The sequence below is a fragment of the Hemiscyllium ocellatum genome, chromosome 31, assembly GCF_020745735.1.
Source record: "Hemiscyllium ocellatum isolate sHemOce1 chromosome 31, sHemOce1.pat.X.cur, whole genome shotgun sequence".
NCBI classification, from domain to species: Eukaryota; Metazoa; Chordata; class Chondrichthyes; order Orectolobiformes; family Hemiscylliidae; genus Hemiscyllium; species Hemiscyllium ocellatum.
The window spans coordinates 23,570,676-23,579,769 of NC_083431.1; positions in this window are offsets into that span (position 1 = coordinate 23,570,676).

The following is a 9,094-nucleotide window of genomic DNA, read 5'->3' on the forward strand; positions in this document are numbered from 1 at the left end:
TTACATCTGCTTGAGAGAAAATACAGAACTTCAGATGGAGGAGCAGTACTATTCTAGGTTTTGTGCTTTATAAAAATGGAAACACCTTTTTTGGAAGGACTTGGATTTTATTCCTGTCTAAGCACAGCAATTGGAGAAAGCAGTGATTCAGTAGACAATCCTTACTTCCACAATGTTACCCGTACGTGCAATTAAGAAGATTTATGCATACCTCCAGTGAGGTACTCGTCTATAGAACCAGTTCAAGACTTTCTTTAGACTTGAGAAGCTGGGAGGTGAAGAGTCTCAGTCCCGAATGCAAAACACCAATGGTTCCAAAGAGTAAAAGAAAAACAAACAAATTGGGAAGCAGTGTTTAGAAAATGTAACATTTGAGCTTTAAAAATTTAATGATTATAAGAGAGAGGAAACAAAAAAGAAGGGATGAATTCTTTTGTTCCATGGCTCTGGAAAATAAGTAGATACAGTAGAACACTAAAATAAAGCAAAGAACTGTAGATGGTGACGATCTAAAATAAAAACAGAAAGTGCTAGAGAAACTCAGATGGTCTGGCAGAATCTGTGCAAAGAAAAACAGAATTAATGGTTTGAGGCCAGCAAACCTCCTTCAGGACAGAAACGTTAACTCTGTTTTTCTCCCTGCAGATATTACGAGGCCTGCTGAGTTTCTCCAGCACTTTCCGTTCTTGCTGCAGTAGAAGACTGCATGTTTTGGTCTAGTTTCATTATATGAGGATGTCAGAAGAAGGGTGAGCTGGCCAGGCATTACGTTTTGCAGTTTAGGAGCAAGTGAGGAAAATCAAGAACAACAATGAATGCAATGTGAGCAAGGCACAGCAGCTCGTGAAGGAGAGAACTTGGAGACTGCTGTTGAGGGTGGAGGAGAACCTATAAAAATAGCAAATATCTTATTCTTATGCTTAAATTTGAAAGGCTGCTCAGAAGAAAATAATGGACCGTCATTGGAGCTTTGGACAAAGTTACACTTTCTAGAATGATTAAGGGTTGCTGGAAGGAAAATTGAACAACTGGCATGAACAATGATGCCATTTTTTTGGAGATAACTTGCAGCAACAAGATATTAAGGTACTCAGACTTCATAACCATTGTCAGGTATTTCAGATTTGACTGCTGCCTTGAAATTACTTTTTAATATAATATTTATTGCTCACTTTCCTATTTTGTGTCTGCTCTTGTGCCAAGAGTAGACAACTGTGCCAACTATAACTGGCAGAATTAAGCATTTCTGACATTAGGCAGATTTATTGTGAAATAATTTGCAGTTAATTACTGAGAAATTCAATAGCCAGCATAAATTATAAAACAATTACTCACTATTTAGGTTATAATATTGGTCAGAGGGGATGTCTCCTTGGTTAGAAAGTTATTCTTAGAAACAATAACAAGATAGGGAGACAATGAATCATTCTTGAATGGCAGAAATTGTCCAATATTCTTGGATTTTACCTTTAGAGTTTAATTACTCCCACCCCTAAAATTGAGGCCTTGGTTTTCGGTCTTGGGCGGATCTGATTCCAAACCTCACTACTCCCAATTTGATCACCTATTAATTCATCTCATGGTTGGGTTTGTCCAACAATCTGCAGTCATCTGACCTCTAGAGAATCCCCAATTTTAATTACAGTCAGTTCTGATATAATGCAATAGCTCTGTTCTCATACAATCTCGCGTGTAAGAAAATCGTGCAATAGCAGCACCATTTAAACCAATGCGACTGGAATGGCTTTATAATCAATACAAGTAAGGAAAGTTCACATTTTACAAATAATGGTCTAAATTCTTCAATCATGTTAAAGCCAATTCGCGTTGAAGGAATACGTGTTATAGCAGAACTGACTGTACTCCGTTATTGGCAGCCATGCTTTCAGCTGCCTACTCTCTTAACTCTGGACTTCCCTCGCTTAACCTGTCTGTGGCTTGACCCCTTTAATGTGCTCACTCACAAGCCAGCGGCTCTTTGTCATTCATAGCGCCAGCTGAGAGATGGTGGCTTCTGCTGGTATTACACGCACCAAAGCCTCATTTTTACTAAGGCATCTGGGCCTCAAGCTCATAATGGCAAGTGGGGCATTGTGGATTGGAGGTTAACAGCAAGGGCATAACAGTGTCTCGCAGTGTCCCCCTCACTCATTTAGTCACATTGCTCATTCAAGCAATGAGTACTTTTGAATGAAGAAACCCCCTTAAAAACCTGCAAACAATCTCAAACCTCCCATATGGCTTGTCCCCTGCCTGCCTTTCAGTCAATATTACGCGAAGTGGGATGAGACCCTAAGTGGGCACGAGCTGGTTGTCTCATGATACGTGCGATGTGGAAGCTTTAGAGAGGGTGCAGAGGAGATTTACCAGGATGCTACGTGGACTGGAGGGCATGTTTTATGAAGAAAGGTTGAGGGAGCTAAGGCTTTTCTCATTGTAGTGAAGAAGTGAGAGGGGACAAGATGATGAGAGGTGTAGATAGAGTGAATAGTCAGAGACTTTTTCCCAGGGCAGAAATGTCTATCATGAGGAGGCATAATTTTAAAGTGATTGGAGGAACGTTTAGGAAAGATGTCAGAGGTCGGTTCTTTACACAGAGAGTGGTGGATGCGTGGAATGCACTGCCAGCAGTGGTAGTAGAGTCAGATACATTGGGACATTTAGGGCACTCTTAGATAGACACATGGATAATAGTAAAATGAAAGATATGTAGGTTAGTTTGATCTTGGAGTAGGATAAAAGTTTGGCACAACATCAAGGACAGAAGGGTCTGTACTGCGCTGTACTGTTCTATGTTCTATGTTTTATGAACTAACCATTTCAGGGTCTTTGTTGGCAATAACGTGGGAGTGCCATCCACAGGCTTCACTTTCATGAATGTCATCAGGGCAAAGAGGGAAGGTGGTGGGATCCCCATAATAGGCATAGTTTATATTAAACCAGCCCACATTTACAAAACACAAAATAAAACATCTACCACTGAAGGCACTTGTTGTGTTGCATGTTATATTCACCAAGTGGCATGCAGGGAAAAAAACCATGCAGGAAGCCCTAAAGTAAATCCCTCTTAGGGTTGCTTACAGGGTTCCAAAGGGGTTCCATCATTCAAAGGCACCTATTTCTTGACTGGGGTATGCCAGTGAAGTGGGCAGGAAACTGGGAGCCACTGCTATGCTTGTGCCACTGACCCCTACTCTGCAATTTCCCCAACTTTAATTGGTCAGCATTTGCTCAATCATCTTGTGTTAATATCGACACCACCAACCAGTGTAAGATTACCAGTCAGCTCCGAACATGGTCATTCTATCTGCTAGAATTGATCCGTTTTCTGCAAACATAAGATATCCTTTCAAACCTTGTGCCTTTTTTTTTGAAGTACCAAGGAGCTGGGGAGCTCATCATTCCTCTTTGCTTTCTCTATAGCAATGCCTTGGGCAATTCGAGCTGATTCTCCTGTTGTATAAGTTGTTGTGATTGTTTGAAATTTGTGTTTGTCCAAATGAGCACAACTCAAAGGTCTTCAGCCAGATGTCTCTTTTTTTAACAATACAAAAGACAATTCGCCAGAATGATTTCATTACATTGCTTTGCATTATTTAACCGATACCTTGATAATTTTCAGGAAGATTGAAACATTAAAAGCTACTTCTATTATATGTTAAATGTACTTTAATACAACACTACATTCATTGTGAACCTGCAGTGGAAGAAAAATTTAAGTAATATTCTGAAGGATGAAAGCATACAATAAGGATTCACCTTCAAAATCAATCTTTGCCATGGAAAATAGTTCATTAACTTGTCCCTGGTTCAGTTTCATTCTGATAATTATTTTGGAATCTTCCACAACCTTGCAGTCTCCCAGTTTAATTTCCTTCCCTCTTCAGCGAAAAGGGTAATGGGTGAACAGGACGTTTATTTTTAAAAGGAGATGAGTGGAATCAGTTTACATTTAGGGGAATATGGGAAATGGGAAGCTAGCCCATATTTAGGTGCTGTTTCTCCAGCTTGCAATGGGCTTTGCTGGAACATTGCAGCTTGCCTTGATGTAGTGAGTATTTCAGTACACAAACTTGCTCTCATACTAACACGCAGTCCTCCAGTAAAGCTCAATACAAGCTGCATGAATGACATTTGATTTGATTTGATTTATTGTTGTCACATGTACCTAAGTACAGTGAAAAGTTTTTGTTTTATGTGCAGTATAGGCAGATCATAACACGTTAAGGGCATACGGGTCATAGGGTGTTTAGACAAAGTGTGGTTACAGCTGCACAGGAGGTACACAAAAGCAAGATCAACATTAGATTTGAAATTTGTGATGACCATTCAGCAGTCTAATAACAGCAGGGAAGAACCTGCTGGTACATGTATTTAAGTTTCTGTATCGTCTGCCTGAAGGGGTTGGAAGAGAGTACAACCAGGGTGAGAGGGATCTTTGATGATGTCAGCTGCCTTTCTGCAGCAACAAGAAGTGTAGATGGAGTCAATGGATGAGAGGTTGCTTTCCATGGTGGTTTGGGGTGTGTTCACAACTTTCTGTCGTTTTTTTCCTGTCTTGGCAGAGCAGTTGCTGGACCAAGCTGTGATGCCCCCAGATAGAATGCTTTCAATGGTGTATCTGTAGATGTTGGTGAGGGTCCTGATGGACATGCCAAATTTCCCAAGGCTCCTGAGGAAGAAGAGGTGTTGCTGTGCCTTCTTGACATCACATCTGCATGGGAGGACCAGAACAGATTGTTGATTATCATTACAGCAAGGAACTTGATACCCTCAAGCCTCTCCACCTCATCTCATTTTCTGTTTAGGTTCTTTAGAGCCTTCAGGACTCAGCAACTTCAAATCATGAACTCTGTGCTCCATTTAGATTAACTTTCCCTTACCCACAAAGTGTCTTGTTTACACAGATCTGCTGTCAGCAAGGTGACTTATCATTAACACCTACCCTTTATCTATATCCATTCTCTACTAACGTTAGCACTCCCTTTGCCTTTTTGTTCTGGGAGACCTGTCCTATCTGTTCCTCCTTCTCTTCCTCCCTCTTTTTGGCTTCAGCATAAAACCCACCACTTTGCCAGCTCCTTTCAGCTCCTCAGGAGAATCATTTTGGATTGAACAACTCCACAGATCTCACATCTGTGCTTTTGCATTGTTTTGCCTTCATTGTAAATTTTATAGTTGTAACAAAGGACAGAATGTAGATAGAACTTGTGTGGTATGGTGGGGTGGAGGAGAGAATTGCCAAGGGTGGATCCTTTGTGAAGAACCACTGCCATTGCAGGAATGTATCTTGTTAAAACTGCAAAGGCACATTTGGAACCAAGTGAGGGCTCTCCCATCCAGATAGATACTGGGAGAAGATGATATAGTTAACCAAGTCAATTATCCCAGGCGGGATGTGAAAGATCATTCAGCATATTCACTGTCATATTATATGTCCTTTGTGATTTTTGGTTAGGAACAATTTCGTGTTGTAAAGGGGTGAGGTGAGTCCTGATTGGAGAAAAGAAACATGAAGTTGAGGAAGAGATGGAATAGATTTGTAATGATTCCTCAGTCACATTTTGTTCAGAAAACAGTTATTAGAGTCATAGAGTTATACAGCATAGAAATAGATCTTTTGGTCTAAATCATCCATGCTGACCAGATATCATAAACCGATCGAGTCCCATTTGCCAACATTTGGCCCATATCCCTCTCAACCTTTCCATATACTCATCCAGGTACTTTTTAAATGTTGGAATTGTACACAGCTCCACCACCTCCCCTGGCAGTGTGTTCCATTCATATACCATCCTCTGTGTGAAAAGCTTGCCTCCAGGTCCCTTCTAAATCTCTCCCCCTCACCTTAAACCTATGCCCTCTAGTGTTGAACTCCCCTACCCAGGGGAGAAGGCCTTGGCTTTTCACCCTATCCATGCCCATCATGATTTTATGAACCTCTATATGGTCACCCCTCAACTTCTTACACTTCATGGAAAACAGCCCCAGCCTATTCAGCCTCTCCCTGTAGCTCAAACTCTCCATTCCTGGCAACATCCTTGTAAATCTTTTCTGAATACTTTCAAGTTGAACAATATCTTTCCTATAGGTGGGAGGCCAGAATTGAATGCAGTGTTGTAAAAGTGTCCGTAGTCATTGCAGAGTATCTTTAGTCATTGCAGAGTGGTTAAGGTGAAGGGTTAGAATTCCATTGGGGTTTACTTGCACAGACTCGAATCCTGCTGCCCATGGTTCACGATCTTGCAGTGGGTGGCATGGTGGTGCAGTGGTTAGCACTGCTGTCTCACAGCACCAGGGACCTGAATTCAATTCCATTCCTCAGGCAACTGTCCGTGTGGAGTATTCCCAGTGTCTGCATGAGTTTCCTCTGGCTGCTCCAGTTCCCTCCCACATCCAAAGAGGGACACGTTAGGCGGATTGAGAGTTAAAAAGTTGGCGCTGGAAAAGCAAAGCAGCTCAGGCAACATCCGAGGAGCAGTAGAGATGATGTTTCAGGCATAAGTCCTTCATCAGGAATGTCGAGGGGGAAGAGGGCTGAAAGATAAATGAGGGTGTGAGGCTTGGGGGGTGGGAGGATGGTGCTTGTGAAGGGGATAGACAGATGGTGGTGGGGAATAATTGTGATAGGTCGGTGAGGAGAATGGAGCGGATACCTGGAAAGGATGGTGGACAGGTAGGACAGGTCAAGAAGGGAGTGCCGAGTTGGAGGGTTGGATTTGGGATGAAGTGGGGGGAGGGGAGATTTGGAAACTGGTGAAGTCAATGTTGATACCTTGTGGTTGAAGGGTCCCAAGGCAGAAAATGAGGCAAGTGGCTTTGATTTAACACTGGATGAGTCCCAGGAATTGTATGTCCTCGGGGGAGTGGGAGGGAGAGTTGAAGTGGTCGGCCATAGGGTGGTGGGGTTGTTTGATGCGTGTATTCTAGAGATGTTCCCTGAAACATTCCACGAGCTTCCTGATGTAGAGGAGACCATATCGAGAGCAATGAACACAGTAGATGAGGTGGGTGGATGTGCAGGAAAAAGATCATGCCAGATGTGAAAGAATCTTTTGGGCCCTAATACAGAGGTGAGGGGGTGTGGAGGGAGGTGGGGGCGGGGAGGGGTGGAGAGGTGGAGGGTGGATTGGTTGGGGTTGTGGACCTGATGAGGGAGTCACAGTGGGAATGGTCTCTGCGGAAAGCAGATAGGGGTGGGGAGGGCAATATACCTCTGGTGGTGGGGTCTGATTGTAGGTGATGGAAATGGCAGAGGGTAATGTGCTGTACCCAGAGATTAGTATGGTGGATGGTGAGGACCTGGTGGGGGTGTCCTATCCTTGTTGCGGTTGGAGGGGTAGGACATGGAACAAGGAAAGGATAGAACAAGGATTGAATCCAAGGCTAGCACCCTTGGATTCCATGTGATCTAATCTTACTAACTCGTATACTGTGTGGAATCTTGGGGAACGCCTTGCGGATGTCAATACAGAAATGACTACTGCTCTGACTTCATCAACCTTTCTTGTCACCACTTCAAAATTAAAAATCCCACAATTCATCTGTGAGCAAAGGTAAAAAGGATTTGTGAGCTCAAATAAGTAAATGCTCCCATGTGTGGAATAGAATGCATATTGGATCTTCAGTGGCAGCTTATAACACAAATCTGTCGTCATACCACAATCAGCTTCAGCAACTATCATGGAAGAGTCATTGAGTCATAGAGATGTACAGCATGGAAACAGTCCAACCCGTCCATGCCGACCAGATATCCCAACCCGATCTAGTTCCACCTGCCAGCACCTGGCCCATATCCCTCCAAACCCTTCCTATTCATATATCCATCCAAGTGACTCATAAATGTTGCAATTGTACCAGCCTCCACCACAACCTCTGGCAGCTCATTCCATACCTGTACCACCTCTGTGTGAGAAAGTTGCCCTGCAGGTCTCTTTTATATCTTTCCCCTCTCACCCTAAACCTATGCCCTCTAGTTCTGGACTCACGATCCCAGGGAAAAGACTTTGCCTATTTACCCTTTCTATGCCCCTCATAATTTTGTAAACCTCTATAAGGTCACCCCCCAACCTCCGACGCTCCAGGGAAAACAGCCCCAGCCTGTTTAGTCTCTCCCTATAGCACAAATCCTCCAACCCTGGCAACATCCTTGTAAATCTTTTCTGAACCTTTCAAGTTTCACAACATCTTTCCGATAGGAAGGAGACTAGAATTGCACGCAATATTCCAACAGCGGCCTAACCAATGTCCTGTACAGTCGCAACATGACCTCTCAACTCTGTACTCGATACTCTGACCAATAAAGGAAAGCATACCAAATGCCTTCTTCACTATTCTATCCACCTGCGACTCCACTTTCAAGGAGCTATGAACCTGCATTCCAAGGTCTCTTTGTTCAGCAACACTCCCTAGGACCTTATCATTAAGTGTATGAGTCCCGCTGAGGTTTGTTTTCTCAAAATGCAGCACCTCACATTTATCTAAATTAAACTCCATCTGCCACTTCTCAGCCCATTGGCCCATCTGGTCAAGATCCTGTTGTAATCTGAGGTAACCCTCTTCACTGTCTACTACACCTCCAATTTTGGTGTCATCTGCAAACTTACTAACTGTACCTCTTATGCTCTCTTCCAAATCATTTAAGTAAATGACAAAAGTAGAGGACCCAGCACTGATCCTTGTGGCACTCCACTGGTCACAGACCTCTAGTCTGAAAAACAATCCTCCACCACCACTCTCTGTCTTCTACCTTTGAACCAGTTCTGTATCCAAATGGCTAGTTCTCCCTGTATTCCATGAGATCTAACTTTGGTAACCAGTCTCCCATGGGGAACCTTGTCGAACACCTTACTGAAGTCCATGCAGATCACATCTATCACTCTGCCCTCATCAATTCTCTTTGTTACTTCCTCAGAAAACTCAATCAAGTTTGTGAGACATGATTTCCCACACACAAAGCCATGTTGACTATCCCTAATCAGTCCTTGCCTTTCCAAATACATATACACCCTGTCCCTCAGGATTCCCTCCAACAATTTACCCACCACTGATGTCAGGCTCACTGGTCTGTAGTTCCCTGGTTTGTCCTTACCAC